General features: G+C 37.2%; 1 pseudogene; it reads right to left on the reverse strand.

Moving 5' to 3' along the window:
* Positions 1-6,461: 6,461 nt before the first annotated feature.
* LOC133774384 (tubulin alpha-1C chain-like) lies at positions 6,462-8,298 on the reverse strand (annotated as a pseudogene).
* Positions 8,299-25,190: the final 16,892 nt, after the last annotated feature.

The raw sequence follows: 25,190 nt of genomic DNA on the forward strand, positions 1-25,190 counted from the left end.
TTTCAAGTAAATAAATAAATCTTTAAAAAAAAAAAAGGAGGGAATTGTACATGGTCAAAATAAATGCTGAAAAGTCAACTGAGGTTTGAAGATTTCTGTTTTATTAGAAAGCTCCTAGAAAGATATGTTTTGGGGGGGTTAATAAAGGGCGGTGAGGACATGGAAATGTAGTATAGACAGCATTTTGGAAAGTTCATAGAAAAAGAGGATACAGAGACTCCAGCTTGAGGAGAAAATGAGTCAATAAATTTTGGTTTTGCTCATTTATTTAAAAATAGATAAGATTTAAATACCAAATAAAAGGTACAGAGGAGTGAATCATTAATTAATTCTTTATCCATCTGCTCTTTTTAAAACTTAGTGCAACTATTTGTCCTATGCAAAATGAGAAAATTGCATTTAACAGTATAATCTTCTAACACACCAGAACTATTCTTTTTCTTTTACTTAATTTTTTTTTTAGTATCCTGGCTTAAATTTGAATTACAAAGAGCTCCAAAGAAAGACAGCCTATTTTATTTTTTTGCAATAAATAAACAAATAGAGAGACTCATTCGTGTTTGCTGTAATAAGTTCTATGGAATGGGTTAATCAATTAACAAGGCAGTCATCTTTAATAGCAGCCTCTTTCTCCTGAATATTGTCTAAGCATTTGTGATAATTATCAGTCTCTAACATAAAGGGTTGTTGTCCCCAGGAGCTCGAAGTGTGATGAGTGAACAGATGAATAAAAGCACTGGGAGATTTTTGGAATCCTAATGCAAAGAGAAACTGGAGGAGAATTTCTATTTCCTGTAGTATCACCAAATCTCACTTTTAGAAATAAATCCTTATCCTAAAATTGTATGCAATTTTTTTCTCTGGTACATACAAGAGAGCCAAGAAATTCCATAACAGTCGCTATTAGAATCAGTCTGTATCCATACTATAAAGCACATTTTAAGAACACCGTAGCAGTCATGTGTTAGTTGATCAGTAAACTTTATGCATGAAGTAAGTCTTGGCAGTCAGTCTTGTCCTCCCCAGCTTCTATTTTCCTCCTGAAATTCCTATTACCACTCAGGCTGCAGCCAAGACTCTGCTGTATGCTCTACCCTCAGGGTATAGTTGATACTGTAAAACTCTGAGTCATTGTGCACTTTGAGATTCAAAACAAACTTGTGACATGTGTAGCAGAACTCACAGCTTTGAAATAAATGAACCTGATTATTTTCAGTACCGAAGTTAGAAGTTTGCATCATACAGGAGAAGAGATAAAGGGACATCAGTGTTCCAAGTCTTCTCTAGGAAGCTATCTGACTGCTACCTATCAAGCAGTACTCTTGCCAATACTAATAAGCCATGTTAGATTCTAGATAATTCAGTGACTATTCAGCAATGCATTCACTGAGGATTGGTTGTGCTGGAAAAGTCTTCTTGTAGCTACTCTACAAAGTTGTATCACCATCAGCATTTAGCACATAATCTATTGATCATTGAAATCAATAATGTATTGGTTAGCAGGCACACCCTAGTAACCACCAATCTATTTTCTGTCTCTATTAAATTTCCTATTATGAACATTTCATATAAGTGGCATCATATAATATGTGGTCTTTTGTGACTGGAGTTTTTTACACAGTTCATCAATGTTTAGCATGTATCAGTACTTCATTTCCTTCCATGGCTGAATCATATTCTGTTACGTAACCATCCCATCAGTTGATAGACCTTTGACTCATTTCTACTTTTTGGCTATTATGAAAATTGTTGATATGAACTTTTGTGCATATGTTTTGTGTGGACATATGCTTTCATTTCTTTAGGTAAGCACCTCTATAATACATGAGAATTTTAGTAGCTACCACTGAGGGCCTTAGACCTCTATAGATACAATGGCTAAAAACATTTCATTCTTCCAAATTCTGCTCTCACACATAATTTGTACTTGATGTATTATTCAGAGTTCTCAAGAGAAACAATAGGATGCACATTCAGAAAGAGATTTATTATAAAGAATTAACTCATACAATTTTTTTGTGTGTCTTGACATATGGCTTCATTTATTTTTTTTAAATTTTTATTTAGCAAATATAAATTTCCAAAGTAAAGCTTATGGATTACAATGGCTTTTCCCCCCCATAACTTCCCTCCCACCCGTAACCCTCCCAACTCCTGCTCTCTCTTCCATTCCATTCACATCAAGATTCATTTTCAATTCTCTTTATAAACAGAAGATCAATTTAGTATATTTTAAGTAAATATTTCAACAGTTTGCACCCACACAGAGCATAAAGTGTAAAATACTGTTTGAATACTAGTTATAGCATTAAATCACAATGTACAGCACATTAAGGACAGAGATCCTACATGAGGAGTAAGTATACAGTGACTCCTGTTGGTGACTCCTGTTGTTGACTTAACAATTTGACACTCTTGTTTATGGTGTCACTAATCTTCCTAGGCTCTTGTCATGAGTTGCCAAGGCTATGGAAGCCTTTTTGAGTTTGCTGACTTCGATCTTATTTAGACAAGGTCATAGTCAAAGTGGAGGTTCATTCCTCCCTTCAGAGAAAGGTACCTCCTTCTTTGAAGGCCCCATTCTTTCTAGTGGGATCTCACTCACAGAGATCTTTCATTTAGGTCCTCTTTTTTTTTTTTTTTTTTTTTTTTTGCCAGAGTGTCTTGGCGTTCCATGCCTAAAATACTCTCATGGGCTCTTCAGCCAGATCCGAATGCCTTAAGGGCTGATTCTGAGACCAGAGTGCTGTTTAGGACATCTGCCATTCTATGAGTCTGCTGTGTATCCCGCTTCCCATGATGGATCGTTCTCTCCATTTTTTATTCTATCAGTTAGTATTAGCAGACACTAGTCTTGTTTATGTGATCCCTTTGACTCTTAGACCTATCAGTGTAATTAATTGTGAATTGAAATTGATCACTTGGACTAGTGAGATGGCATTGGTACATGCCACCTTGATGGGATTGAATTGGAATCTCCTGGTACATTTCTAACTCTACCATTTGGGGCAAGTCAGCTTGAGCATGTCCCAAATTGTACATCTCCTCCTTCTCTTATTCCCACTCTTATATTTAACAGAGATCACTTTTCAGTTAAATTTAAACACCTAAGAATAATTGTGTATTAATTACAGAATTCAACCAATAGTATTAAGTAGAACAACAACAACAACAACAACAAACTATGAAGGCTGGGAATTATCAGGATCTGCTCTCTGTACACTGGAGTCTCAGGGAAGTCTGTAGTGTAATTCCAGTCCAAGTCCAAAAGTCTGAGATACAAGGGAGCCAGTGATATAAATTCTAGTCTAAGGGCAAGGGAAGACCTATGTCACACGTCAAGCAGGCAGACAGGAAGGAAGAGGATCAAATTTCTCTTTCATTGGCTATTTTGTTCTATTCAGACTCTCAGTGGATTCAATAATTTTGGGTCTTAGTTTTCAACACTCCTGTTGTTTTGCTTGGAGCAAGTTATTTAACCTTATAAATCTCTTTTATCATTTCTAATGTAAAATAAGTAAAATTAAAAACAATACTTACCTTTCAGCACTGTTGTTAAATTTAGTAAGATAATACTTGTACAGATTGGGTGCACAGCCTTACTCGTGGCAAGAGGTCAAGAAATAGAAGTTAGGTCTGGCACTGTGGCATAGTGAGCTAAGCCTTTGCCTGTGGTGCCAGCATCTCTTATGGGCTCTGGTTTGTTTCTCAACTGCTCCTCTTTCAATCCATCGCCCTACTGTGGCCTGGGAATGCAGTGGAAGCTGGCCCAAGTGCTTGGATCCCTGCACCCTTGTGGGAGACCTGGAGGAAGCTCCTGGCTTCTAGCTTCAGATTGGCCCAGTTCAGGCCATTCCAGCCATTTGGGGAGTTAAACAGCAGATGGAAGACCTTTTTCTCTGTCTGTAAATCTATCTGTCTAATAAATAAAAAAAATCTTACAAAAAAAAAAGAAATAGAAGTTATTTCAACCTTTGGTCTTGTCAGAAGTGATAAAGTTATTTTGAACAAGGAAAGTAAGATTTACTTGCATATTGTCTCTGAGCTTAGAAGGTAATTGGCAAGAGAAGGTTCGACCATTAACCCTGACATTGTAAGTCCCTACCCTTACCAAAATATGTTATATTTTTATTAGATGAGACTCTAAGTACATGGAGAAGATATTAGGAGAGATAGAAGAATGGGGCTATCATTGCTGGATAAAATGATTACGTGGAACTGATCACTTGTAACTCCTTGCTTGTTAAGTGAAATTATCAATCCTGAAGGCCAACTTGATTTTTGAAAATCAGTGCCAATTATCTTAAGATGTTTTTTGGAACTCTGCCATATATGTAATTAATAACATTAGTGGATATTTCATTTGACAAGTGACACCTGATGTCCCCAAACTGTCACAGCAATAGGATTTTCTGGTTTGTTCTAAAGGTGCATTGCCAAATCATACCTTCTGTGGTTGTTGAAGTAATAAGCATTCTGAATAGATTCTTCTGGCAATTACTTGCTCAATGAAATTTTTAAGCATGGAAATTTTGATGAATTGTGTTTATGTAGAACAAAGACAATTTTTAATCATTTGATGCTGCTAGGTAACATTGTTCATGGTTCATTGTCTCCTTATTTTGAGAAGTATTGGATTTAATATATGTATTGGTTAATTATTTGACAGACTTTGATTCTGAAGTCTGCAAAACACTTTATTTTTGGCTTATTTTGTCTGAGGACTAGTTTTCATGTAAAGTAGCATAACAGCATGAGAATAGAATAGACTTTGTGATGGTTAGCTTTGGAGAAGAAAATTGAATGCAAAGATGGGGATGGTTACAGGTGTTGAGGAGAGCGAATTTTAGTTGTTACTGTGTATAATTTTGTACTGCTCTTCTTGGTTTTTAAACAATGACTTGGTATTTACTTTGTACTTGAAACAATGTATGTGTCTCAAGAAACTAATCGTTTGCCTTTTGCACATTCTTCCCTTTCCATTTTAAAATGCTTTTTTCCCTTTTCTAGGACATCACTCTTCCAAGTTTTGCATACAAAGCACAGTAAAAATAAATATACCTCTCTGACTAGACTATAGAATGTTTCTGTTATTTTCCTACTGAAAATGATTGTAAAATGAAAACACTAGAATTCTGAGATTAAGTAAAATTCTGTATTAGCACTAAATTCTTGTGATAGAAACTCAGTATCACCCATTAATCAGAGTTATGTGTGTCCAATCTATGTATCATCTCCAAACAAACTTATTTTAATGGGGGGAGTGGGTTTGCTTTGGTAGTCTTTAGAGTAAGATGACTGTAGAATGCATGTTTCAGCAATGGAATGAATTGCAGATTCATATTTTGTATAGGGAATGACAAATCTAATCAGTGATTGTTTTACAAATATACAATAAAATAATATATAAATGTCCTAAGGTACTCACTGTGCTGAATAAAGAAAACTTTGAATTAAGGAAGAAAACACCTGATTACTTATTTTATTAATCTTACTTTTGTGTTATATGCCTTTAAATCATCTGCTATAAAAATATATCTGATATACCATCATGCCAAATGAAAGACTAGAAGTGGTGAATTGGGTGTTGCTAAAGGAATTGAGATGTTATATCAGGTAGAAATATCATTTAGATGATGGCTCTGAACCCTCTGATTTTTTAAAGTGATTTTCAGTACAAATTTTTTAACTTTATAATATTTTTATTGAACATTAATTCTAAGTGTATCATTGATTAGAAAAAAGACATTATCTTTCTAATTTTTGAAACAAACTAAGTAGGGAGGAAACCTACTTGGAATCGTTTAAAAATACCTAATTTTAAGAAATAATAATTATTATTTAACAAAACACAATTGAAAAAGTATTTTTGAAAGGCTTTAAAATATTTACTTAATAACTCAACAAATGACTATTTAATATGAGACAATGCATAGGTATTTTAAAATATTCATTCATTCACTCAAAAATAGTTACTCAGTATCTACTCTATTTCAGGTTATATTCTAAATTCTGGGGATAGAGCAGTGAATGCATTCTGGGGGCAGCCATTGTGGCAAACAAACTAAGCCACCATCTGGGACACCTGCATCTCATATCAGAATACCTCCTCGCTGATCCAGCATCTTGCTAATGCACACCCTGGAAGGCAGCAGGTGATAGCTCAAATATTTTTGTCCCTGCCATCCATGTGAGAGACCTGAATGAACTTCCTGTCTCCTGACTTCAGCTTTCTCTAGCCCCAAGTCTTGCTGCCATTTGGTGACTGAATCAGCAGATGGAACATCCCTCTATGTCTGTCTGTCTGTCTGTTCCTCTGTTGCTTTGCCTTTAAGACATAAAAAATACATTTGTTTTTACATCTAACATGCAAACATCACTTTCATTGAGAAGTTAGGGATACAACTGACAGCTTCACAGGAAAGAGACACAGCAGCAGAGTGCACAGTGCTGCAGACACATTAATACTCCTTGCCTTCATTGTCTCCCTCAACACTGTCTGCTCCAACCTCTTCATAATCCTTCTCCAGAGCAACCATGTCCTCACCATCTTGAGAAAACTCTCCCTCCTTCATCTCACCCACATTCCAGTGAACAAAGGCACACTTGGCATACATCAGGTTGAACTTGTGGCCCATATGAGCCCAGGTGTCGGCTATGGCTGTGGTGTTGGTGTTGCTCAGCATGCACACAGCCTGCGGTACCTTGGCCAGGTCTCTGCCAGGCACCACAATGGGAGACTGGTAATTAATGCCAACCTTGAAGCCAGTGGGGCACCAATCCAAGAACTGGATGCTGTGCTTGGTCTTGATGGTGGCGATAGAAGCACTGACATATCTGTGAACCACGTTGCCATGATACAACAGGCAGCAAGCCATGTATTTACCATGACAAGGGTCACATTTCACCATCTGGTTGGCTGGCTCAAAGCAAGCATTGGTGATCTCTGCTACAGAAAGCTGTTCATGGTAGGATTTCTCAGCAGAAATGGTGGGAGCATATGTGGCCAGAGGGAAGAGCATGTGGAGAACAGGGCACCAGGTTGGTCTGAAATTCTGTCAGATCAACATTCAGGACTCCATAAAACCTTAGAGAAGCCATGATGGATGCTGCAATCTGGCTAACAAGCAGTCCAGGTTAGTGTAGTGTAGTGATGTATCGAGGTTTCTACAACAGATGTCAAAGATGGCTGTGGTGGAATGAGAAGGCTATGCCAAGATGGCCGCTGGCAAGCGAGCGTCAGTTACTCAGGAATGTCTTCGAAACCCACCTGACAACGGAGCCTGCCTGGCAACAGGCTGTGATTGTATGGCTTTGGAAACTTCCTGGCAACAGGCTGTGATTGGATGGCTTTGGAAACTGCCTGACAACAGGCTGTGATTGGATGGATTTGAAACTGCCTGGCAACAGGCTGGATTGGATGGCTTTGGAAACTGCCTGGCAACAGGCTGTGATTGGTTGGGGCATAGACTACCCCTTGACCAGATTGGCTGGTCTTGGCTATATAAAATATTGTACCAACTGAAATAAATGAGTCTATAGACTGCTTGGCTCAGGCCTGCTATCACCCGACTCCCGGGATCTGTGTGGTGACTCCGCGCCTCTTGCCCCTACCATGCTCCTCCTCTCAGAAACGAATCCACTGCAACATTGTTGAGAAATCAACTGCAACAGATGGCCTCATTGCTTACCATGAAGGCACAATCAGAATGCTCCAGGGTGGTATGGGTGGTGAGGATGGAGCTGTAGGTCTCTACCACAGCTGTGGAAACCTGGGGGACTGGGTAGATGGTGATCTACAGCTTGGACTTCTTGCCATAATTGACAGAGAGGCAATCCATCAGCATGGAGGTGAACTCACAACCAGTGATCCCCCCCCCAAAGCTGTGGAAAAGCAAGAAGCCCTGCAGGCCCACTCACTGATCAGCCAGCTTGTGAATTTGGTCCAAGGTGTGGTCAATGATCTTGCTAATGGTGTAGTGCTTGTGGGCATAGTTATTGGCAGCATCTTTCTTGCCTGTTATCAGCTGCTTGGTATGGAAGAGCTGGCAGTAGTGCCAGTGGGAACTTCATCGATGACTGTGGGTTCCAGGTCTACAAACAGTGCCATGGGCACATGCTTGGCAGTGTGGATCTCATTGAAGAAGGTATTGAAGAGTCATCTCCTCCCACAATGGTCTTGTCACTTGGCAACTGACCATTGGGCTGGATGCCATGTTCCAGGCAGTAGAGCTCCCAGCAGGCATTGCTGATCTGGACACCAGCCTGGCCGATGTGGATGGAGATGCAGTCATGCATGACAGGTCCTTGTGGGGACATACGGTGCAGTAGGAGGTGAGGGGACAGCAACAAGAGCTCACATTGACAAACCAGCAAAGAGTCTGGGGGAGAAGTACTGCCCCAAATCCAATTTTGACCACCACTAAAAGGGTACTTTAAGTTCTTAAGAAAATGGAATTGAAAAATAAAGGTATTTTGTGGAAAATAATTTTGAATCTTTGCAGATTTTTCACAGGGTTCATAAATGACATTGGCTTTGACCATGGTGCTGATGTGGTAGACACCAAAAAATATTTTGAAAGTGGGGTCACAGCGGGTGAATAGCAGAACAGATCTATGGAGAGATTGTCACACTTTTTGTGCATGAAACTTAAGTTCTTAATAGAGACCATAATTTTTTTTCTTATATTTGGTAAATACTTATTCTGAAAAGTCTTTTCTTTTTTAATGAATGGAGAAAAGAAGAGAAAAACACATGGACTTGTTAGTACTACATTTTTAAGGCATTTTATATTTGATGGTACTGTACTTTTAATAATAAAACTGAGGTTTTTTTTAGTGGCAATACTGATTTATTTTTTAAACCAGAAAGATAATCCATATTGAATACATATTACAAAAAAAGCAAAGAAAAAAATGCCAAAAATAAAACCCACAAAATTCATTTGAAGCAATGAAACCCACAAAATTCATTTGAAGCAATGAAACAGGTTACTGAGCACTTGGTTCAGGTATTCAAACATCCATAATATCACTGTATTTTGGAATTACCTAATAGCCCCAATCTCAGGACTTACCAAAGGTTCTGGGAGTTTCGAACATTTAGCATAGCTGACTACAATTTGTTTTTACCACTCAAGAAGGAAAAGCAGGTAGTCTTGTGTCTAATGATCTTAATGCAAATCCCAATTACATTGCATGTAACCTAAAGTTTCAACTACACTATATTTATCTTTTTGGAAAAGTCCCTATCATGAAATCATATTTTATCACATTGGAAAAATAAGCTCAGGAACTGTAGCAGCAGGGAGTTCTAACATGAAATAAATTACATTACAGGGGTGCCCCACTCCATCTGGCCTAGGGCTTTGCTTGGTTGGGCCTGTTCTTTCAAATTATAACACCAGCAGTATCTTTTAGGCTCACTTCAAGAAGCAGGTAACTCCCAAGCCATGGTGGAATTAACACGTGGGATTGTATAATCAAGATTTTAAGTTAAGCTTTAGAATTCATTATTTCTGAGGGATGGAAATGACCAAGTAATAATAATAGGCAAAAGAATTGAGAGATAAAGTTTTAAGTATCTATTTTCTCTCATGACATATTCTGAAACATGTTTTGGTTACAAACCGAATTTTCATTTTTTAAAAAATGAAACTTGGTGATATTTAAAATCTAGACTTACCATGTTGCTATTTCACTTTCATTGCTTTAGTTGCTTAATATTTAAGTTTTGCTTCATGCTTTTGTCTGTATTTCAAATCTTCACAAGCCTATTTTGTTTCGAAGACTTGAATGACAAAACTTGTTTTTCATCATGAGTATGCTCAGAGTTAAATGTCAAAGAATGTTGTGTAACATTTATCCAATAAAATCTTTTATTTTTTTAAAGTTTAAGAAAAAAAAAAGAAAGTGGGGTCAGCTTCAATATTTATGCGGAGTCAAGGACATGTAAATATTTTGATATTCTATGCACAGAGAATAAAAGAAAAGAGAAAAAAAATGACTCCAAGATCTTGACTGATTATCTTGGGGTATTTGCTACTGAAGATTCCCCTTTGCAGCCCTACCCCAAGGAGCACTGGTAAGTTTAGTAATTCAGTTTTGCATGTATCAAATTTGTGATGCATTTGGACATTTTTATTTGCAGATATCAGGATATATGGTGATATAGTTGAACATCATTTATATATACGTGATCATTAATGCCATCAAAGAGAATAAGATATTTTAAGGAATTGGTCTAAACGAGAAAGAGAAGACCTCCAAGAACTGAACCTTATTCCAACACTTAGAGCTTCTGGAGATAATGAAGAACACAGCAAAAGAGACCGAGAAGCAGTTGAAGTATAGGCAGGAACCCAGGTGCATATCATGTCTTGGAAACCAAGAAAAGGTATTTTGAGAAGTCAAGAGTAGCTAATCATGGCAAATAACACTAAATCAAGCAACATGAGAGTTTAGACATAATGACTAGATTTAGCAAAATGCAGAGTTCTTTTAAGTGGTCTTCATAAGATCAGTTTTATTGGTGTGATGGGTATAAAACTTGGAGTTGGTGCAAAAGAGAATGTTATAGACAGGGAGAAAAATTGCAGGCATTGTGCTTAAACAAGTCTTACAAGGAATTTTATTATAAAGGGAGGGAAAGAAAGGATGGTGTCTGGAGGTAGAAACAAAGCTAAGATTTAAAATATAACCATAAAAGACTAGCAATATCATCTAAAAGCATTATTTTGAACACCTTATTACACTATTTTGATTACATTCTCTCCTACAATTCATATTACAACTGATAATTTTTAAAAAGTAGTCCTGTGAAGAGGTCACAGTCTGATATATAAAAATTGGTGGGCAGTTACTGATGAGATTTTGCACTTAAGAGGCTTACTTGAGCAGTGAGCATGATTTCTACAGCTGTGCAATGAACTCAAAGAAATAACACTGATTGTGATGAACTGATAGCCTCCAGGAAGACTCAAGTGATTTTCTCCTACTTTTTAAGAAAATCAACTAGCAACAGTATTGGAAGAGGTCTTTACCCATGTGAAGTAGCAATAGACTGCAAAATCATAGTGTGATTTTGACTTAAGTTTGACTTTGTGGGGGTAGGGGTGGGGGTAATTTCCCCAGGGGCAAAAATTTTTCTAGGAAGAGCTAGACAAAGGGGCATGTGTGTTACAAATCCTTACCCTTTGTAAAGAAGCATTCTGCAAGAGAAGGGCATCAAAAAACACAAGTATTTTATACAATGACTTATGGACTTACGGCTATATACTTTGGATACAAATGTACATTCCAACAAGAAATGTTGAAATCCTAACCCCCAAGTACCTCAGATAGTAACCTTATTTGTGAAGATGTAGATGTAATTCTTTAAGATGTGGTTACCCTGCAGTAGGATGAATCCCTAACCCAATGTGACTAGTGTCTTCATTAGAGGAAAAGAGAGATGCAGATTACAATGGAGGAAGAGACCTAATTGTTGTACATGAAAACAAAAGGACACAAAGAAATGCCAGCAACATCAGAGATTAAGGAAAAGGCAAGGACAGATTCTCCTCTACAAGTTTCAGGGGAAACATGGCCCTGGTAGCACCTTTATTAATGACTTCTAGCCTCCAGACATTTGATAGGATAGAGTGTTTTTGTTTGAAGCCACTCAATTTGTGGTACTTTGCTATCATCCCTAGACTATAAATACACTATCTTGTACCAAATATAGCAAAATACAACTTTAAAATCTTGCCTGGGGTTCCCATTATATTCTGGAAAAAAATGTAGCAACAAGGAAGCCAAGGATGAGTGACCATATGAATTGAAAAATCCCATAGACACACTACATTGTTAAGTACACTTATTAAGCATTAACTATGTAGCATATCATCTACATTACTCCAAATCTCCAAATTAGCCTATCTGCAGTATATGTATCACATCTTCTATTTCATGGATGAAGAAAGTGATATCTAAAGGAGTAAATTAGTAAGTGAGACAGACTGGTCAGAGCTGAGATATTTTTTAGCCTTGTTGTATGACTCATTTCCATTAAGCTACAAAAGAGAATAATCCATGGAACAGTTATTAAAGATGAAATATTTATCACATATGTGAAGGAATGCTCCTTGAATTCATTCAATACATTTTTTGCTGCCAATAAAAGGGATGTTTGTGATTTCCTAACACTTCATTTTTAATACATTGGAACTTTGCTTCATGTTTCATATACAAGGAAGTTTAACAAAATTTTAGAAATGACATTAACAAATAATGTACACTTCTGAAGATGGTAGCTGAGTAAAATGTTCTGGTGACCTTCTTCTAACATAAACAACATTTTGAACAACTGTTTATCCACTAAGTCACCTTCACAAGAGCAATGGAAGTGAGATGAAAGAAAAACAATGCCTGATTTTAGAATGATAGTAAGAAGGCACATTGAAGAAAGAAGGAAGGAAATAATTTTCCATATTGCCAGTTCCAAGTAGCACAGTATAGAGAGATACTTTCTCCTTGGGAGAGGGAGAAGGAATTAAGTCCATTCTGTAGACCTAAATCTCAATGAATGATAAAATTCAGAGTTGGTGCATAGTTGGAATAATGGCTATGACAACTACTTTACATGTTGGAGTACTTGGGTTCAATTCTTGTCTCTACTCCCAATTCCACTTTCTTGTTAATTCATCTCCTAGAATTCAGCAGGCAATGGTTCAAGTAGTTAAGACCCTGCTATCCATAGTGGGAGATATTTATTGAATTTTCAGCTCCTGATTTTGGCCTGTCCCAGTCTTGGTCCTTGTGAGCTTTTGAGGAGGGAGCCAACAGATGAGATCTTTCTCTTTGGCTGTCCGTATGTCTGTGTATCTTAGTCTCTCTTCTTAAATTAAAAAAAAAAAATCAGAGCTGGACAGGGTCCTCAACCATGAATCCCAGGTCCATACCTGCAGGGTATTTGGACCATCCAGTCAGTTAATCCCTGCTATTTCTCCATCAATCTCCATCAGAAAACAGAGCAAGACTCTAGACACTGTGGAGTAGGTCAGAAGAGTGCAGAACCTTGCACAAGAGTTCAGAGACCTAAAAACCATTTACCCCAAAATCAGTTTTAAACCAGTTCTTGAAGATGGAACATTTAGACTTTTCTTGGCAACAGGTTAAACCTGTGCCCCAGTAGGATAGATTCAATTTGGGCTCATGAACACCCATGAGACTTTACAGGGCTTGGCCCAGTCTGAGTGGCTAAGGGGCTTCTTTTATTTTCTTCCTCCAGCCTTAGGCAGACAGCAAAGTAGAATAAGTTCCTTGAGACTCAGAGCTAGGCTGATAAAACCCAACACTGAAAATATGCTAATGGTCTCTGTCCCCAAGTCGATGACTGCAAATAGGGCATTTGGACCTGTTTCTGTGCCAAGTAGAACTCTGTGTCCCCAACTGATCAGTCTTATAGCCCAGCCAGCATCATCAGTGGCTGGTAGGAGCAGCCTCAGGTTGTGAGTCCACTGTAACAGAGAGATTATTGTAAGGTAGGCTTCCATTCTACCTTGAGTCTGCATTGTTCTCAGTAGGCTATGGGTTCTAGGTGTTAGTGGTGTTAGTGACTACAAGAGAAGGTGTCTGACTTATTCCAGCCTGTGGAAAAGACTTTTAGGCAAGAACTTCCCCAGTAAATTCTGAACAGCACACCAACTGTGAAATTTGGGACAATCTGGACTTGGGTCATGTTTTTAAGACTGAAGCAGTAAAAACTCACCAACAGTAAATTATAAAATTTTGACTTAGGGCACTAACTAGTGATGAAAAATAGGAGAAGAATTCATAGGCTCAGAGAAAATAGACTGCTTAGAATTTCTGGAAGGATGGTCACAAATAAAGCTCGATTACTAAAAATTAACTCTTCAGTGCGTAGACAATGTCAGATACCAACAAGCACTAAGAATCTCTAGGTAACCATGGCATCATTTAATGAATGAAATAAGATACCAGAAATGAGCCATTTAGGAATTAAAATTTTCCAATATTTGGACAAAGATTTCAAAATGGCTCTTTTAAGAAAATTCAGCCAGCTTCAAGAGAATACAGAGAACAATTTAATACTCTAACAGAGGACTTGATAGAGAGATGGAAATAGCTAAAAGAAATCAAATAAAATTTTCAACTAAAAATTACACTAAGTAAAATTAAATATGAGATAGACTAGATCAAACAGAAGAAAGGTCCTGTGACCTTAAAACAGCCTATTTCAAATTACACAGTTAGGGGCCAGCATTCTGGTAGAATGGGTTAAGCCACCATCTGCAATGCCAGAATCCCATGTGAGTGCTGGTTGGAGTCTTGGTGGCTCCACTTCTGATCCAGATCCCTGAGAAGGCAACTGGAAAAGCAAGAGAAGATAACCCAAATCCTTTGGTCCCTGCACCCATGTGGGAGACCTGGAAGAAGCTCTTGGTTCCTGGCTTCAGCCTGGTCTGCCCACTGGGGAGAAAACCAGCACATGGAAGATTCTCTCTCTCTCTCTTTCTCTCTCTAACTCTCCCCCATCCTCCCTCTTTTTCTCTCTTTATCCCTCCATCTCTGAGTAAACTTGTCTTTCAAATATATAAAATAAATCTTTTTTAAAAAAATGAAATACATATTTGTTGGAGAAAAGAGAAGCAAGAGGAATGAAGAGAATTTTTGGGAACACTTAGTAGTATGAGAAGGGCAAATATTCAGTTATTGGGGGTTCAAGGGAGACTTCAGAATTCCAAAGGACTAGAAAGCATATCCAAAGAGATAGTAAAAGAAAACTCCCCAAAACCTAGATACTAATACAACTTTCAAAGTACAGGAAGGTAAAAAAAAAAAAAAACTCACTAGCCATAAGAAACAAATAACAAAGGAGTCCCCATTCCCCTGACCACAGGCATCTTAACAGAATCCTAAGAGACCAGAAGGGAGTGATATGGGATTTTTAAAGTACTTAAGACTATAATACAATTGCCCACAGCAGAAATACCTAGTAATAAATTTAACAAAAAAATGAAAGATTTCAATAGTGAAGACTGTAAAAACTGATGAGTGAAATTGAAGAGGAAACAAAGCATTAGAAAGCTACCTGTGTTCACAGGTTGGTAGCATCAATATCATTAAAATGCCCACAATATCCCAAGTGTTGCATAGATTCAGCATAGTTCTTTTCAAATTACTAACGACATTTTTCATGGAACTAAAAAAAAAAAAACACTAAAATTTATATGGAATCACACACACAAGAAAACCATGTAGTTAAATCAACCTTGAATTAAAATCAACAAAACAGATGACATTTCACTCTCTGACTTTAAAATATATTACGAAACTACAGTAACTAAAATAGAGTAGTATTTGCATAAAAACAGTCACATAGGCCAATGGAATAAAATAGAGAATTTAAGAAGTAAACAGCCTAGGATGGTTACTGGCGCCATAAACTAGAGTGTCAATTTGTTGGGTCAACAACAGAAGCCACTGTGCACTTGCTCCTCATGTGGGATCTCTGTCCTTAATGTGCTGTACATTGTGATTTAATGCTATAACTAGTACTCAAACAGTATGTTTCACTTTGTGTTTCTATGTGGGTGCAAACTGTTGAAATCTTTATACTAAATTGATCTTCTGTATATAAAGAGAATTGAAAATGAATCTTGATGCAAATGGAAGGGGAGAGGGAGCGGGAGAGGGGAGGGTTGCGGGTAGGAGGGAAGTTATGGGAGGGGGAAGCCATTGTAATCCATAAGCTGTACACTGGAAATTTATATTCATTAAATAAAAGTTAAAAAAATAAAATAAAAAAAAAGAAGTAAACAGCAGCCAGCTGATCTTTGACAAAGGTGCTAAGAACACACATTAGAAAAAATAAGTCTTTTCAATATATGGTGCTGGTAAAATAAGATATTGACATGCAGAAAAATGAAGCTAGACCCCTGTCTCTCATCATGTACTAAAACCAACTTGAAAGGTATTAAAGGTTCAAATGTAAGATCTGCATTTTTTAAACTATCAAAAGAAAACACAAGGGAAACCTTCAGGATATTATAATTGGTATAAAACAAACAAACAAACAAACAAAACCAAAAAACAAAACCTTTTGATCAGACCCCTAAAGCATAGGAAGCAAAATATAAAATAGATGATTGGAATTTCATCCAGCTAAAGACCTTCTGCACAGCAAAGGAACAGAGTGAAGAGACAACTTATAGAATTGTAGAAAATACTTTCAACTTACATATCTGACAAGAGATTAATAACAAGACTAAGGAGCTCAAATAACTCAATATCCAAAACACAAATAATTATATTAGACATTGGCAATAAGTATATCTAAACAGGCAGTTCTCCAAAGAATACCTACAAATGGCTAACGGGTACATGAAGAATGCTTAATGTCACTAACCATCAGGGAAATGCAAATAAAAATGAGAATGAGATACTATCTCATTTAGTTAGATTGGCTACTGTCAGAAAGATAACAAACGCTGAGGAGGATGTGGAGAAAGGGGAGCCCTTGTACACTGTTGGTGAGAATGTAAAATAGTACAACCGTTGTGGAAAGCAATATGGAATTTCCTCAAAAAAACGTATAGTAGTTCACTATATGCTCCAGCTATCCTGTTACAGAGTATATATCCAGGGAAATGAAATCACTCTGTGGAAGACACATACACACGCCCATATTTGTTGCAACACTATTCACAATAGCCAAATAATAGAAACAACGTAAGTTTCTATGGGTGGATAGAGAAAATGTGGTACATATATACAATGGAATATTACTCAACCCTAAATAAAGATGAAATATTGTCATTTACAATACATAGATGGAACCAGAGGTCATTATGTTAAGTAAAGTAAGCCAAGCATGGAAATACACATTCTACATGATCTTATTCACACGTGAAGACTGAAAACAGGTTATCTGATAGAAGCTAAAAGTATAATGGTGGTTCTCAAAGGCTGGAGAGGGAATGGGGGAGACAACAGAGGAATAAAGCTGACTAATGGATACTAAGTTAGAGTAAGGAATTCTGGGGTTCTTTTGTACAGTATGGTGAATATTTATAAGTCAATGAGCTCTATACTTTCCCATTTAAAAAAAAAAAAAAGAACCTAGAAGATAGGATTGCGGATGTTTTCACCATAAAGAAATGTTAAATGCTTGAAGAGACAGATTTACCCTGAGTGTATTTTATACAATGTATTTATATATAAAAAAATCACATAGTAGCACAGCAATATGTACAATTTTATGTGCCTAGTAAAAAGACTTTTGAAAGATAATGCAAAATTTTCATGAACTTATAGTTCAAGATAGATATCCATCCAATAGAACCATTAACAAGTACCCTATTGGTGCATGACTTGTATGAACACACACCAACATTCATAGAAATCACTATGCGGTTCAAAAAAACAAGAATTCCTACAAAACAGATACCATAATTTCTGAAAAGATTTAACAAAGGAACAAATAAAGAAAATAAAAACCTGACAGAGATCTTTACTTAAGGTATATCACTGCAGGAAAGCAAACGTAAAATGTATCAAAATAAGAATAAATTAACACAAACACTTAAAAAAAATTCAATGGGCCAAGCATGATTTTTTAATAAATAGGCTGAGTAAATAAAAAATCTAAAAATAAATGTACTGTAACATAAGAAGAAGGGATAAAATGTATTGTGACTTTTGGTTACTAATTTGGAGGCTTATGTTTTGAAGAAAATGGGAAAAGTTATAGAAGTTATGTCAAAAAAGTTATGTCAAAAAATAGAGGGAAAAATCAGAGTATTTTTGCCTATGTTTTAGATCTCTACATTGTCTATGTATTATATTTAATTTATTGACCCTTTTCACCATAATGGGCACTTAAAAATTAATGAGAAGTGGAATTTAAAAGATAACCTTTTTTGGTGGAAAAATTGTAAACCCATGAAAGGTGTTCAAAAGTTTCATAGAAAATGTGTATTATGAAGAAACTTCATGGATTCAATTTTTTTGCACCAAAATAAATGTCTTTGGATTTCATTTTTCATGAACTTTTTAAAAAATTGATTTGCTTTATTTGTAAGAGGCAGAGAGGGGGGACAGATGGTGCTGTGGTGTGGCAGGTTTAGCTGCCATCTGTAGTGCTGGCATCCCATATGGTTACTGGTTCAAGTCCTGGCTGCTCCACTTCTGATATGCACTTGAGAAAGCAGCTAAAGATGGCCCAAGTGCTCCCCAGGTACACTAAAAGGGAGTTGCTTTAAAAGCAGAGTAGCCAGGACTCAAACTGGCATTCAGATATGGGATGTGGGCATCCCAAGTGGTGGCTTAATCTGTTATACCACAACTCCTACCCTTCCAGGAGACTCTTGAGTTTAGAAGAGAATTAGGATAGTTCGAAAAATGAAAATATTCTTATTTAAGGAGTAATATTACCTAAAATACGTCAGAATGAGTTCTAATTATTAGCTCATGTTCCTTCTTGGTAGTAAGGACATGGTAAAATTCAAGAGCATTGGGGTTCCAGATCGTTGAAGCAGGACTTGTAGGCAGAATAAAATCAATATATGAGGCAAAAAATGAATGGGTAGAAATTGAAAACTCTGCCACCTTAAAGTTTGAATAAATTTTATGAAAATGAAAACTTAGAAGCAGCATTAGTGTTCTTCCCTTGTTGCAGACATAGCTCTCCAACAGTTTCAGCAGGGAATCAGTGGCAGAATTTGACCTATAAAAGTTTTCCTTAGAATGCTGCAGAAGGCATATTCCAAAGAAGGTCTTCTCTCAGAAACAGTGAAACAAATGGATGCATTCATTCAAATCTTCCCTAATGGGAAAACAGGCTGTCTGTTATTTTCCCGAGCTATAAAAATTTATAGCAATTGTGCATAAAAAGAAGAATTTGAAACATTTAGGACTTATGAAGAAGAAAATGTTCTCAGCAAAAAAGTCACTAAATTATATAATCATTTACCAACTAAAATGAAATAAGGAATTGTAAATTTAATAAGGAATATGTAAATATTTAAATTTGCATTGAATTGTTGATGTTAGCAACTTTTATTCAGCACTAAATTTATGTGAGGTCATGAGCAATGGGGTGACTTAAGATTTACGGACAATAATGTGGACATTTTAGAGAAAATATTCCATTCACATAGACTTTTTGAGGTTGACTAAATTTGGAAATTTTTTTTGGCACAGGTACAAAATTACCCAGATTGACTTTCTGTGTATTCACATTCATCATATAATAAGCAATCAGGAGGTAATTAACACTCCTTGAATTCATGTTAACTTTACAAACTAAGCCCAAGTAGCAATTATTTCATTTTATAGGGTTCTGGCCTGTAGAAAAGTGACTATATTTGATGTAATACATCATCAAATTAGTCCTCTGATCAAATCTAGGGTAAGAACCTTTAATGGTGATTGTACCAAGAAAAGCAGAGGTGATTCTACAACCACCAGACCTTGCTGAGGCAAAGTCAAGTAATGGGCTACCAAAAAGAAGATAGAAAGTTTTGAGGGTCATCATAGAGCTAACACCAAACTTGTTGTCTCACCTGCGTCTGACATTTCCATCATTAAATTCCTTTGTTTGATTAACATATGCCTGGATGGTATGACTCATTTATCTGATGGTAAGTTAGCTAAAAGGGGTGAGAAACATGAACACAATTCCCTCTATTAGTTAGTAGATGAGCTTGCTGCTATCTACTGTAGAGAAGATCTTAAGGAGAAAGGGACATTCTAGGAAATACCTGGGATAGGGACCTGCCTGTGGATTGCTGCTGCAGGTAGATCACAACGCAGGGCAAGAGTGCTCTACTACTTGTTCGTGTGAAAGGATGGTTCTAGAAGTTGGGTATGGTAAACCGAACTGGTGGAGGAATGAGGAATGCTGGTTGATGCAAGTTTGTGGAAAGCATCAATGACTTGCCAATTTTGCTTAAACATGGTTGTGTTATAACATTAGGAATAGATTTTACTAATATTATTATGCTTCAAAAATTATTGAAATTGCTTTAAAATTACAAACTCTGGACACAATGTAATAAGCCTTGCTATATAAGGTATTTTTTTAAAGATTTATTTTGTTTATTTGAAAGAGTTACAGAGAAAGGTAGACACAGAGGTTTTCTATCCACTGGTTCAATTCCCAAATGTCCTCAATGGCTGGAGTTGAGCTGATCCAAATCCAGGAGCCAGGAGCTTCTTCCAGGTCTCCCATGTGGGTGCAGGGGCCCAAGGACTTAGGCCATCCTCCACTGGTTTCCCTAGAACATTAGCAGGGAGGTGGGTTTGAAGTGAAGCAGCTGGAACTTGAATTGGTACCCATATGGGGTTCTGGCTCTGCAGGCCAGGGCTTTAACCCTCTCTATCTGGTACTGAAACACACAAGTGAGACCCAAACTCATATATTCAGTGTTAAGTCACTGTCATCCTTATATATATGGAAAAAATAAAAAGTCTATTACTCCATTCCCAAGAGGTAACTCAAAATTGATCAAAGATCCACATAAAAAACTCAAAAAAAAAAATGGACTTAGAAAAAAAACTTTGCATAGGTAAATATTTTTGGATAGAACTAAGAATAGTGAATATAAAAGGATAAAAATCTGTCAAATTTATCAAAATTAAATGTGGTCATCAAAAGTAACTACAACAATAAGAAAATAGAAAGTCACAAATTGGGAGATAACACAGTATATATGTGATAGAGGATTTAGATCTAGAACATATAAATCCCACCTACAAGTCACTAATAAAAACAAATCAATAAAAGATGGAAATAAAAGTACATTACAAAATACATATACAAATAATAGGTACAGAAGAAAGTGTGTAACATTATTAGTTGTCAAGAAAATGCAAAGAAATTAAGGTATACTATTTTATACCCATTACAATGACTACCTTTTTAAAATTAATAACTCTAAATACTGGCTAGGTTATTGAGCAAAATTCATTACTGATAGGACATTACTGATAGAAATATAAATTGGCCCAATCATTTTAGAGAACCGGCTGAGAGTTTATTATAAAATTAAATGTACATCTACTCAATAATAAGTCCACAAAGGGTCCAAGAACATTCATTTTTTGCTCTATTAATAGTAACAAAAAAGCTTATACATTCCCATTAATGTGAGAGGATTAAAAATAATGAAGAATAATCACACAATAAAATATTATACAACAACGATTGGTGCAACAAAGTGAACAAATCTCTCCCACCACCCCCCCCCCCAAACAATCTAATATAATGTTGAACAAAGGCTGCTAGGCACAGAAGGATACATATTCTATGATTCAGTTTGCCAAAATCATTCAAGTACATAATAATAGAAATCAGAAAGTGGTTGCCTATACAGTGGGAATTGGGATAGAAGTAGAAGTAGAGGTTGTACAGCAGACTGGAAGAAGTCTGAAAATGATGGGAATTTCTACAGGTTATTTTTGGTGATGGTTTCACAATGAGTAGAATTATCTAAATCTTAAAATCAGCATTTTTAGCATATTAATTATATATCAGTAAGAATAATTTCCAAATGGATTCTCATATGTTGAATTCCTGTCTTGTAAAAGGCACTTTGCTAGTGCCTTTGTAAGTAGTATCAGTAAGTAAACCTATGAATCCTTATGGTTACATATCTATATTTTAATGTATGAGGAAATTGAAGCTCTTTAGATTAACTCCATTAAATTTATATGACTAGTAAATTACAGAAATGATATCTAAACCAAGATCTGATGTCTAACCAATATTCTTTTTAAAATTTTTTTTTATTTTATTTATTTGGCAGGCAGAGTTAGACAGTGAGAGAGAGAGAGAGAGAGAGAGAGAGAGAGAGAAAGGTCTTCCTTTTTCCGTTGGTTCACCCCCCAAGTGGCTGCTACGGCCAGCGCCCTGTGCCGATCCAAAGCCAGGAGCCAGGTGCTTCCTCCTGGTCTCCCATGGGGTGCAGGGCCCAAGGACATGGGCCATCCTCCACTCCCAGGCCACAGAAGAGAGCTGGACTGGAAAAAGAGCAACTGGGACAGAATCCGGCGCCCCAACCGGGACTAGAACCTGGGGTACTGGCGCCGCAGGTGGAGGATTAGCCTAGTGAGCCGCAGCGCTGGCCTAAACCAATATTCTTCATAAAATACGACATTTTCATGGCTGTTAAAGTTCCTTATGACAAAATAAACAGACTTGGGAATTTGTGGATGCAAAAAGATGTAGCTATGTAGAATGCGATACAAAAGACTGTGACCTACTGTCAGAAATCATGTTTGTAAGAATTTATGTGTGTCATAAAGAGAGCACAAAAGGATTCTTAGAATAATACTAAATTCACACAGTATCTTTTATCTAAATGATTTGAATATGAAGTATTTTAAGAAGCAAAGTTATTTGGCACATGTGCCTGTTAGAATAAATCCCTTTATAATCCTTTTTTGACAGAATTACAACTGTCAAAATGTTCAGATGAAAAGGAGCTCTTTCTCTTTACATTGTTCCCTGCTAAAATAGCACTTTACTAAGAGTAAGCAACAATAGATCCATGGAGAACAAATAAGACTTTAAAAAACACACAGCCTAAATAACAGTGGAGTACATGATACTGTTACAGAAGCTCTTTGCAGAAATCTTTCTGCAAACGAGTCTCCCTTGCTCTTTTTCACAGCAGTCACCATTTTCTATCATAGATTCATTTCTCTTAGAGTTTGATATTTGGTTTCTAATGAATACCCTACTGTGATGTAAATAATGGACAAGGTGTGCCATTATGCGTTATCAATAAAAGCATGAGTTTGTAGATAAGGAAGTAGAAAACAGAAGTACATTAATCAAGATAGAGTAGGAGTAGGCTATGCTACAATAATCTATAAATTGTGAAATCTCAGTAATTTTAGACAATAAGATTTACTTCTCCCTCACAAAATGTTTCATGTGGAATAGGTAATTCTCCAGATATCTTTGGTCTCTGTGGTAATATTGGAAACCACATTGTAGGCCGGCGCCGTGGCTCAACAGGCTAATCCTCTGCCTAGCGGCACTGGCACACCAGGTTCTAGTCCCGGTTGGGGCGCCAAATTCTGTCCCGGTAGCCCCTCTTCCAGGCCAGCTCTCTGCTGTGGCCCGGGAGTGCAGTGGAGGATGGCCCAAGTGCTTGGGCCCTCACCCCATGGGAGACCAGGAGAAGCACCTGGCTCCTGCCTTTGGATCAGCGCAGTGAGCCGGCCACAGCGCGCTGGCCGCGGCAGCCATTGGAGGGTGAACCAATGGCAAAGGAAGACCTTTCTCTCTGTCTCTCTCACTCTCACTGTCCACTCTGCCTGTCAAAAATAAAAAAAAAAAAAAAGAAAGAAACCACATTGTAGGGGCCAGTGCTGTGGTGCAATGAGTTAACGCTCTGGCTTGCATTGCCAGCATCCTATATGGGCGCTGGTTCAAGACGCAGCTGCTCCTCTTTCGATCCAGCTCTCTGCTACTGCCTGGGAAAGCAGTAGAAGATAGTCCAAGTCCTTGGGCTCCTGCACCCACGTGGGAGACCCAGAAGAAACTCCTGGTTCCTGGCTTTGGATTGCACAGCTCTGGCAGTTGTGGCCAACTGGGGAGTAAACCGTCAGATGGAAGACCTCTCTCTCTCTCTCTCTTTCCTCTCTCTGTTACCATCTTATTGTTATGCCTTCTCAAAAAGTACCATCCATGGTTTCCTCCAACTGACATAATCTGCATCACCTCTACTCCCATCCTGTTGATCAGAACTCAGTCCTACCATCCATCTTAGGACAAAGAAAACCAGAAGATCTTCCTATATGCCTAGGAATTATTGTAATGAACACACACAATGTTGTACATTCCATAGCTGAGGTATCAAAGCAATGAAGGGGATGTTGAACGAGTTTTAAAAACATTAAGTTGAGTGAACGAAGCTAGTTGAAAGGCAAATACTATATGATCTCATTTATGAGTAGGTGTGGAATCTAAAAAAAGTCAAACTTGTAGCAGTAGAGTCAAATGATTGTTTCCAGGATTTAGGCTTGGGGAGATGGGGTTGAGAGACGTCAGCAATTGAGTACAAAGCTTCAGCTAGACAAGTAGAATAACTTAGGGAGAACTACTGTACGGTAGGATGACTATGTATCCTATACTTGACAGTTGTTGAGAACTTAGATCTTAAATCTTCTGACAACAAAAGAATGAGAAGTATTTGAGGTGATTAATAAGTTAATTAACTTGATTAAACCATTTCATTACGTGTATTTCATCAAAGCAACACATGTACACTGTAAACATGTACAATTTTTGTCAATTATATATTCAGAGAAGTAAATAAATAAATAAATAAATAGATGAATAAACATGAGACCTGACCTTTAAGAAAAAGGAAAATCATCTTTATCGGGTAAGATAACATTTTATCACTAAGGAGAATGATTTAAGCAAATAGTTCTATATTGTACTGAGATATCTTTATTAAGATAAGGAGATGAAAATAAATTCTTCATAGAAATCAATTTCAAAAGACTTTACTATTCTTTTACAGAAAATGATGTTGCACATTATATATACATATTTTTTTGACAGGCAGAGTGGACAGTGAGAGAAAGAGACAGAGAGAAAGGTCTTCCTTTGCCGTTGGTTCACCCTCCAATGGCCGCCACGGCCAGCGCGCTGTGGCCGGCGCACCGCGCTGATCCAAAGGCAGGAGCCAGGTGCTTCTCCTGGTCTCTTATGGGGTGCGGGGCCCAAGCACTTGGGCCATCCTCCACTGCACTCCCTGGCCACAGCAGTGAGCTGGCCTGGAAGAGGGGCAACTGGGACAGAATCTGGTGCCCCGACCGGGACTAGAACCCGGTGTGCTGGCACCGCAAGGTGGAGGATTAGCCTGTTGAGCCGCGGCGCCGGCCACACATTATATTTTAAGGCTCGTTTATTTATTTGAAAGACAGAGACAGAGACAGACACATGGACATAGATCTTCCATCCACTGGTTCACTTCCCGAATGCCTGTAACAGCCAAAGCTGGGCCAAGAGGAAACCAGGAATTACTATTTACTATTACTATATTACTATATATATTATTTACTATATATATTATTTACTATATTACTATTACTATTATATTACTATATTACTATTACTCCATCTGGATCCTCATGTTAGTGGTAGAGATATGAAGACTTGAGGT

The sequence above is a fragment of the Lepus europaeus genome, chromosome 15 (assembly GCF_033115175.1).
Source record: "Lepus europaeus isolate LE1 chromosome 15, mLepTim1.pri, whole genome shotgun sequence".
Classification (NCBI taxonomy): Eukaryota; Metazoa; Chordata; class Mammalia; order Lagomorpha; family Leporidae; genus Lepus; species Lepus europaeus.